Source organism: Trachypithecus francoisi, unplaced genomic scaffold (genome assembly GCF_009764315.1).
Source record: "Trachypithecus francoisi isolate TF-2019V2 unplaced genomic scaffold, Tfra_2.0 Lachesis_group10, whole genome shotgun sequence".
Classification (NCBI taxonomy): Eukaryota; Metazoa; Chordata; class Mammalia; order Primates; family Cercopithecidae; genus Trachypithecus; species Trachypithecus francoisi.
In genome coordinates this window covers 90,799,221-90,808,802 of record NW_022681455.1, presented here as the reverse complement: position 1 = coordinate 90,808,802, position 9,582 = coordinate 90,799,221, and positions in this window count along the sequence as shown.

Sequence of the window (9,582 nt, the reverse complement as noted above, 5' to 3'; positions counted from 1 at the left end):
TAGAAGTGATGCTATGCCAGTTCCAAGCCAAGGTCTGAAGAGGCATTGAACATTTCCACTCCTGTCTCTTGCACTCCAGCTCTTTACCATGAGTGTGCTCCAGATGGACACTACCCTTTCAGTCTGAGTCCCCAAATGACAGATATACAGAACAGGCTTGAACCCAACGCGTACCCTGGCCCAAGTTCAGTCAATACTAATCAAGTTCATCAGAGTCACCCCAGCTGATTTGCAGAGCTGTAGTGAGAAAAATAAATTTTTGTTGTTGTATGCCCTGGTTGGGTGGGAAGTCACTTGTTACGTAGCATTATTGCGGTAATAGTTAACCAAAGTATCAGATGATCCTAAAGCATGTCCCCGATTAAGAACCACTAGACCAAAGGCTAAAGTCACAAACGATTCATCTGGCAATCGAGACCTTCCTTGGTCTTGTTCCCGTCTGGCCTCATCTCCCAGCTTCCTCTTCTGAACCAATCAAGGTTCTGGGTACTGAAACAGAATCCAACGCTCATGAACCCTAACAGAAAAGGGACTCCAAGGTGGCTGTAAAATCAAACTGAGAAAAAATGAATGGAAAGCAGGGAAAGTCAGGCAGGTGTGGCCAGGGCCGGAAGAGGCCACAGGCATAGTCGAGGTGGAGAAAGAGAGCACCACAGGTTACCTGTGCACCAGGCGCTGGATCCTTAAGTTGCTGTTTGCAAGGAGGGTATCTCCAGCTCTCCCTGCTCCTTTGGAGAGGGAAGCATCCCGTTGGCCAGCCATGCCTTAGCCATCACAGAGAAAGAGAACATGTGTTAGACACCTAAAGAGGACAGGGGTCCCACACTGGGCAGCCAAGATCCCCACAAACATCCCCAGTAAGCTTCACATTCCCTACAAATAGGAACGGAGTTGATACGTGTAGAGCTCTTGAACTTTTCCTGGCATGTAATAAATGCCATGTGAATGCTTTTAAAATAAATATTAAATATGTAACTTTTAGACCATTGGCTAAATAAGACACTTTGATTGTTCTTTTCAAGGACAACTCAAAAGCCACCCCTTCTCTGAGACCTTTCCTGATGAGGTGGAAATTGATGTTTCTTTTCTCAATGTCCCCAACACACTTGATCTGCCTGTCCTTCTTGATGCAGCGCAGGAGCTAGAGTTATCTGTGGTCTTGTGAGACGTGAGGTTTTCCCCAGTGCTGAGGTCAATGCCTGAGGTCTTACAGGTAATCAGAAAGTACAGGGAGAATACCTGAGCAGGCGAGCCTCTTGCCAACTGTGAAATCTGAGCCTGCCTCTAAACCCTCACAATGTGGGCAGTGGGAACAACCACTCATTTCTTTGCACTGCTGGGAGCCTGGGCCAGTGTGTGCAGCCTGACCCAGCACAGGGCCTGCTGGCAAAATGCCATGGTGAAAAAGGCTTCCAGGTGAGAATCCTGATTGCTCAGCCCCAGATTTTAAACAAATACTCTCAGCTTTTGAGCTGAGCATCCTGCCTTTCCAAGTTTGCTGAGCCTACAATTTGCAAATTGGCAGCTCCAGGGAAAAAGTCCTGGAGTCAGAGTGAGTGACCTCTGACCCAGATGGGACAGGCTGCTGAGTCTCACCTTCATGCTTTCTCTAACCCTGGCCCCTTTGTTAAAAACCCCCTTCAAGTCTATTGTGCAAATGAGCGCCACTGAGGACAGGTAGCATGCTTCATCCATACCTCCTCTGCTCCTTTTCCTGATCCCCAGTGTGCTTTGACTCCCAACAGTCAACACTTGCATCTCATTGTCAGAATGCTTTCTACAGCTTGCCAGACACCCCAACCAATGATTGGCAACATGGGGGTATCAATACCCCAGCTCCCTTGTTCCCTGCTCATGCAACTCTGAGTTGTGACTTATGTCTCCAAAGCTCACATGTGGAATTGAGCCAAAATTACCCTCTGTGGTACTTTGCTTAATATCGGATCCTTGCCTGATCTGCTTCCCTTTCTGCCCCACTTTCTCAACCCCTACACATTTCCTTCTCTAAGAGTTTTCTTCTGGGAATCCAGCCCAAGATAGTAGAGAGAGAGGAAAATTAAAATGATAAAAATGGCAACCACTCTACTTTAAAATCCTTTCATGCATTAGTTATCTTAATGATCTCAAATACCCTACAAGAAATTCTTATTCCCATCTTAAAGATGAAGAAATCAAGTCTCAGAAAAGTTGAGTAACTCGCCCAAGTTATGTAGTTAGTAAGTATTGAGCCAAGAAGTTCTATTACATGTACTGCTCCCATTAGAAAGATGCCATCAATAAGAACTATACATATTTCTGTAAGTTAAAAGTTGAGAAAAAAATATAAATCTAATAAGCAAATGTGGATAATGACAGTATGCATTTATGGGGGAAAAAGGGTGACTGTTTTTATCTGTCATTGCTCTCCATGTTTACCCCATTTTCTTCTGGTATCAGATGAGGTAGGCATGCAATCAGAATTCCTTTGCCCACACTTGACCTCTGCATACAGACTCAGGGTTGGAAGGTGGCAGACTCTTCTGCTGCTGATATCCTCTAAGATATAAGTTCCAGATCTGTTTCTTCAGCCCTTTCTTCAGTCCTTTCATTGAAACCACCCCAGGATCATTCCAATAAATGCCCAAAAGTCTCAGTTTAGTCAGAGCCCATGGCTGCTGCTTGTCAACAAGACATCTCAAGTGACGTAGAAATGGGTATCAGGAGTGGGGTGTTAAAAGTGACCCATCCTAAAAATATGGAATTGGAGACTATATGAGCCAATAAATCCTCCTTAATTTTGTAAGCAGGTTTCAGTGGGATTTTTGCACCTGCATCCAAAAGACTCTTGGGTGGTGTATGAATAAAAAGGGATCGAAATGCTCCTTCCCTGAATAACCTTACTTACACTACATCCCTATGCCTGCTTTTCTTTTCAACTGTGTGATACATGTTTGCTTCATTCCTTTCCCATTTAACATATATTCACGCTTTTCAAGGTAACACAGGATAAGGAATCAGATGGTCAGCTCAGGGAAGTAGCCATCTGATATATCAGAAAGGAATGGGCCTGGTGCATCATCAAAGAGATATTATGTGCCATGGCAAGAGAGCTATGGACCTGGGGAGTGGGAAAGCTTGGTTCTAGTCCCAACCCCAACTCTGAATTGCTGTGTGTCATTGGTCAAGAGTCTTCTGTCTCTGGGGCTCTGCCTCTCCTTTTATAGAAAAAAAGAGGATCTCTAAAGTGCCTTCTAGATCCACCATGTTCAGATGTTTGGAGAAAACGCAAAGACACATGGCCTACATACCGTGCACAGACTGATTAGGTGAAAAGAGGTAGCAGCACCAGGGTGCTGAGTCTAGCTGGGCCTCTCTGGGATTTCACCTGAGCATCTCTTTGAAGCTGTGAGCTCACAGGTGTCACACTTCTGCTATTCCTACATTTTTCTCTTCTGATCCTACCCCACTCACATTGTGGCAGAAACTGTCACCCATCCCCCAGTATCCATTCTCCCTTTATTCTTTTTAGTCATAGAATGGCCACATTGCTAGAAATTACACTACTTTCCAGCCTCCCAGGCAGTTACATGTGGCCATATGTGAATGGCATGTGAGCAGAAGTGATGTGTGCTAGCCCTTCCCATCTTCTCCCTGCCTTCTTGCAGACTGAAACATAGACACAGCACAGAGATCCAGCTTCCGACATGGAAAAAGAGGGCAGAGCACAAGAAGGAAGTCACTTAAATTCCTGATCTGCTTCATGGAGTCAAATTGTCTTCCATTCCCTTCCTAGCTTGGAGTTTTCCATGAGAGCAATAATCTTCCATCTTGTTGAACTTGCTGTATTTGGGGGACTGTTCTTACAGCAGCTTACTCTGTGCCCAAACCAATACCTCCTACCCCATCTCAAGCTCAATTTTCAGACACCTTGCCAGGCAGGGCCAAGCAGCTAATCTCCACTGAGAAGAGAGGGAAGTCAAGACCAACCTGGGAAATGTGGCAAAACTTCATCTCTACAAAAAAAAAAAAAAAATACAAAAATACAAAAATAAACTGGGCATGGTGGTGTGTGCCTGTAGTCCCAGCTATTCAGGAGGCTGAGGTGGGAGGATGGCTTGAGCCTGGGAGGCAGAGGTTTCAGTGAGCTGAAGTGGTGCCAGTGCACTCCAGCCTAGGTGATAGAGTCAGATGTTGTCAAAAGAAAGAAAAAGAAAAAAAGGAAAAAAAGGAGGAGGAAGAGGAAATAGGAGTAGGAGAAAGAGGGGAAAGACAGACTTTATTGGACAGCCACTCTGTTCCAGGCATTTATCTCCATTATCTTGAAAGCTTGAATTTTATCATTGGTGACAAATATGGTCCATTATTTTCCTTGAAGTGACAGGCACACTTTATCCATTTTCAAGAAAATGTGTACCAATACTTGAGTCTGAATAACCATAATTCTTCTGTTAGTCTTCTTTTTTCAAGTAAAAATGATGTTCAGCTAGGTCAGCTAACAACTCAATTGCACAAGTACTTTTCCTTAAGAAAACTATTGTACTTCAGTATGCAGGAGAAATGCTTCATGCACACCTTCGCTTGATTGTACAGAATATTAAAATGTCTTGTACTCAGGGTCGAAAAATGAAGAAGTTAATAACTTTTTCTGCTTCAAGGACATTCTTAAGTGACATTGTGTCTTTTTCTCTTTTTTGTTTTACTGCAAGAACGTCCCAGCCTGGGGCGTGCTACCAGACCAGCAGGTTACTGGCTGTAGCTCTTGCACCACCAGTGCAAATGTCAGCATGGTAAAAAGGGCAGATAACATCTCAGTACTCTTATGAAAACAGTTTTGACTTTCTAAACCCCCTGAAAGTGTCTTGGGGACCTCCAGGCATTCTCAGACCTCACTTTGATAAGCACTGCCTTTCTTTCACTAGCCTGCCTTTATTCACAAGCATACAAACGTGCACATGTGCACACACAAACACACACACACAGAGTTTCTATCATTTGATTTTCAAAAGGGCATTTGAATATCAAAAAAAGGAAGGACGTCATCTCAGAATAAAGGATAATCCATTAGACTGGATGCATTTAGTTTCATGAACAACTCACGGCATTGTCCTTATTGTTCTGGTTTTTGCCAAGGCCAGGGGACAGACGTTGGCATGGAAGACTGGTGTTTGGAAACCGCCTCCATCCTGGTCCACCCCTTCTTGTGCACATGAGAGAAATTATGCTCTGAAGGGCCAAGCACTCGCTGGGGTACACAGCTGAAAATGGTTCCACTGAGCTGGGCCCCAGGTTTGCCTCCAGACAGAGCACCAGCTGTCAGCAGGGCTCTGGGCAAGAATTAAAACCCACACCCACTCTCCCAGGACAGCTGGGAGCAGAACAGCCTGCTGGAAGCCCTCAGTGAGGTCTGCATGGATACAGGTTGAGTCTGAAGTGGATGGAGACCTCAGTGCCCTAACGAGAATCCCAACGAATGGGTTTTATCTATTAACTAGCTGACACTGCTGGGCTTCTGCCCAACTCCCTTTCCCCATCCATTCCAGATTCCGTCGCCTGGGGTCATTTGGTAGGAGCCACACATGCTCACATGCAGATGTGTGCACATTGCACACACACCTGCCACACACCCACAAGTTCCCCTCCCATCCCCACTCCTCCCAGTCACTCTACTCACACCCTCTCCACCTATGATGACCCTAGGCCTCTCACCACCCCACCATTTCCACCACCCCTGGGGACCCACAAAAAGACCAGGGCCTCAGGACCAGAGCAGCCTCCCCAGGCAAGTCTCTTCCTGCCTTTGGAACTCAGTTTCCCAGCTATAATCTTGCAAGGAAGATCAGAGAGGATGCACTGTCTCTAAAGTCCCTGCCAGTTCCAACATCTTATGGTCTATGATGAAAGAAGAGTGTTTTGAAAGTCACCCTGGCAGCTTGGGTGGGATGGGGAGAGAGTGGCCCTGGGGAGGCAGGAGGTGAGGGGGTATCAGCTGTGAGGTGCAGACAGCTGGAACCACCCATGACCAAAGCCCTGGGATTGGATGCGAAGGTCAGGGGGAACATTTGTAAATGCTGAGTCTGAGGGATGTGGTGAAAGTGAGCATAACATCTAAGGGCTGTCGGGGTTGCAGTCTAGGGGGTGCTAAAGACTCATAAGCAAGGACGGTGAACATGAATCAAGATCTGATTTACCCTAGAAAATCCCCACAGGGACTCACAGAGTGACCTACCATTGTTCTGTGTACACAATGCCATGCCAGCAACATAGAGCCGAATCTTCATCTCTTCTTGAGGGAGCTGGCTTCTGTGGGAAGCTGGGGTCGCAAATTTTGTATGTCAACTTGACTGGCCCATGGAGTGCTTAGACATTTGACTAAACACTAATCCGGGTGTGTTTGTAAGGGTGTTTCTGGATCAGTAGACTGAGTCAAGTAGCTCACCCTCCCCAGTGTGGATGGTCCTCATCCAATCCATTGAAGACATGAACAGTAAAAAGGCTAAGAGAGAATTCCTCCTGCCTGACTGCTTGAGCTGGGACATGTGTCTTCTCCGGTCTCAGACTTGGACTGAAGCATCCGTTCTTCCTGTGTCTCTAGCCTGCAGGGTTCAGACTAAAACTTATACCATTGACTATCCTGGTTCTCAGGTCTTCAGACTTGGACTAGAACTACACCTTCAGCTCTCCTGGGTCTCCAGCCTGCCAACTGCAGATATAAGGACTTAGCCTCTGTAATTGCATGAGGCAATTCCTTATAATAATAAACCTCTTTCTATGTACATATCCTATTGGGGAACCCTGACTAATACAGAGGCCATGTGACATTACGCATGAGAACCATACTCAGGCAGGAGCCATTCTCGCAGGAGAATGGGGACTGAGGCTCCTCTCTGTCATCACATTCCCTCTGGAGCACATACTTGTTTCTGCCCATCCCATTTAAATTGTTATCTCTCTTAAGCCCATGCCATTAAACAATTGGAACTTGAAAAATAATAATAATAAGTAAATTGTTCTCTCTCTCCTCCTCTCTCTATCATTCCCATCTCTGTCTCATCTCTTTGTCAGTGGGATAAGACAGACTGGGAAGCAGATGCTGAGATGGAGTTAGGAGTGCAGTTTCTTGGGGATAATGCCTGAGAAAGATACAAGAGGGAGGACGCAGGATCAGGCAGGAGGAGCCTCTGACTGCAATCCAAAGTTGACAAAGACTAGACCAACTTCAAAAAGGGCTCCAAATCAACAACTACCCATCTGAGGAGCCCCACGCTGTCAAGAAAGAATATCACTTTTGGCCCTAGCACTCGCGTTGTTCTCAGTCACTGGCTAGGAGCTCCTGAGAAGTCCATGGCCTCAGCTTGAAAGTCAAAGCAGACTCTGAAGATGCTGAAGTTGAAGGCTGTCTGCCAACTGCACTTCTTGTAGCTGAATGGCAATGTTTTTCCTCAAGGGAGATTTAAGGGGTGCACCTTCATGGCTGCCATATTGTGTGTGTGTGTGTGTGTGTGTGTTTTGCTTATTTTTTTCTGCTTTGGTCAGACGTGTATAGTTGAGTTGAATACATATAACATGACTCATCTATAATACTTCTAATATCAACGCTGTGAGCTTACAGGGTGTCAGACTGCTAAGTTATTTATATACATTGTCACGTTGACTCATGACATTGACCCTGCACAGGGTCACTATCCCCCTTTTATAGATGAGAAAACTGAGGCCCACAGAGGCCACATGAATTGCCCAAATTCTCACAATATGTTAAGGCTGAAACCAGGATTTCAACTCAGGTCTATCTGATCTGGAGCCTGAGCTTTGAAAAACAACACTAAGAAAAGAGGCCTCCCATTCCCCCATACAGTGCCTCCTATACCCCAGGATAGGAGGCAGCCCTAGCACTGTGTTGTTGTCAGTCATTGGCTAGGAGCTCCTGAGAGCACACAGGTGCCCCCCAGACCTAGAGAGCCCTGGCCGATGGATGCCAGCTGACGTTTTCTGACAAAGGAGCCTCAACCACCCCAGAAAGCTGGAAAGGACAAGGGTCCCCATCAATGTGCCCTGGGTCTACTCAGATGTGAACACAGCCATGTATGTGGTGCTTCAGTGAGGCAGAGGTACGACTTCATTAACCTAATTCAAAAGCAAGATGGATTTTAAAAGTCTGTGGCCAGAAAAAGCACATGTGTGTCTCTAAAGGTGCCTCCAGGGAGACCTCCTGATTTGATTGTCCTTGCTCAGACAAGAACTGGTTCAACCTCCCAGGTTTGGTGACCCCTGTTTCAAGAGCTCAATCAGAGTCACAGATCCAGAACTGCCCTTCCTTGGATTATCTCCCTCTTCCAGCCACTAGGAGGATGGAAGATGGTTGCTTCCTTGGGATTCTCTCTATTATCTTTTTTTTTTTTTTTTTTTGAAACAGGGTCTGGCTCTGTTGCCCAGGCTAGAGTGCAGTGGCATGATCACAGCTCATTGCAGCCTCAAATTCTTGGGCTCAAGTGATCCTCCTGCCTCAGCTTCCTGAACAGCTCGGACCACAGGTGAGTGTCACTATGCCCAGCTAATTTTTAATTTTTTTGTAGAGACAGGGTTTTGCCATGTTGCCCAGGCTGATCCCAAATTCCTGGCCTCAAGCGATCCTCCTGCCTCAAACTCCCAAAGTGCTGGGATTACAGGCGTGAGCCATCATATCTGGTCCCTTATTGTCTTTAAAATGTTGCATCTCTCCTCACTGATTAGATAAGAATGAGGCTAATGTCCCAACTATATCTACTCACTGGTAATTTAGAAGCAAGGGATGTTAGGTCATACCAAATTAACTGGAGCTAATAATTAGAAACAAAAAATTAAAAATAAAAGAATTCCATGTCAAAGAAGGCCTGCCCTCAATTCTATGTATGGTAGATAAATCCAGACAGTGTGTGTGTGCTCAGGCAGTTTCCCTGGAAGCATGACCCTCTCGCAGGGAGGGTGAGAGAGTAGGGACAGCTCCGGCTACCTCTAGAACACAGAGGACCCCTCTGCAGGTGGCTCCTGGGGAGAGGGGTGCTGGATGATTAGGGTACCAAGAAAGGGGAAGACCCTACACCCCAGTAAGTCTTGGAGGGACTTCTTGTTTGTCCCTCAGCAGGACAATAATTAGTTGACTTATTATTTGTCCACTTGGAAGGGACAAATATGGTCTGGAACAGAATAAATGTTGTCTCCCCAGGCTTTCTCCAGTGAATGGAATCACCAATTTAAAGGAAAGAAAAACATATCAGATTGAGTAGCCAGAAATGAAGTATTACTATTATAATGATGACAAGGTAGCTGAGGGTTAACGTCACCGGCTTCGGGAGTCCAACTGCTTGAGCTCGAATATTCACAGCTCTGCTTGCTCAGCATCCTGGGTCAAATTCCTTCCAGCCCACTCTGCCTCCACTTCCTCATCTGTAACATGGAGATAATAATGACTGTCACCACCTCATCAGGATGTATAAGGGGTTAGTGTACACAGGCACTATGCATTTCAGCACTAAATACACACTCAGCGTTGCAGTCTGATGTGGTGACATGAGAGCTTCAGGGGGTCCAGAAGGCTCCATATTCCTAGCTCAGTCATCTTTTTTGGGG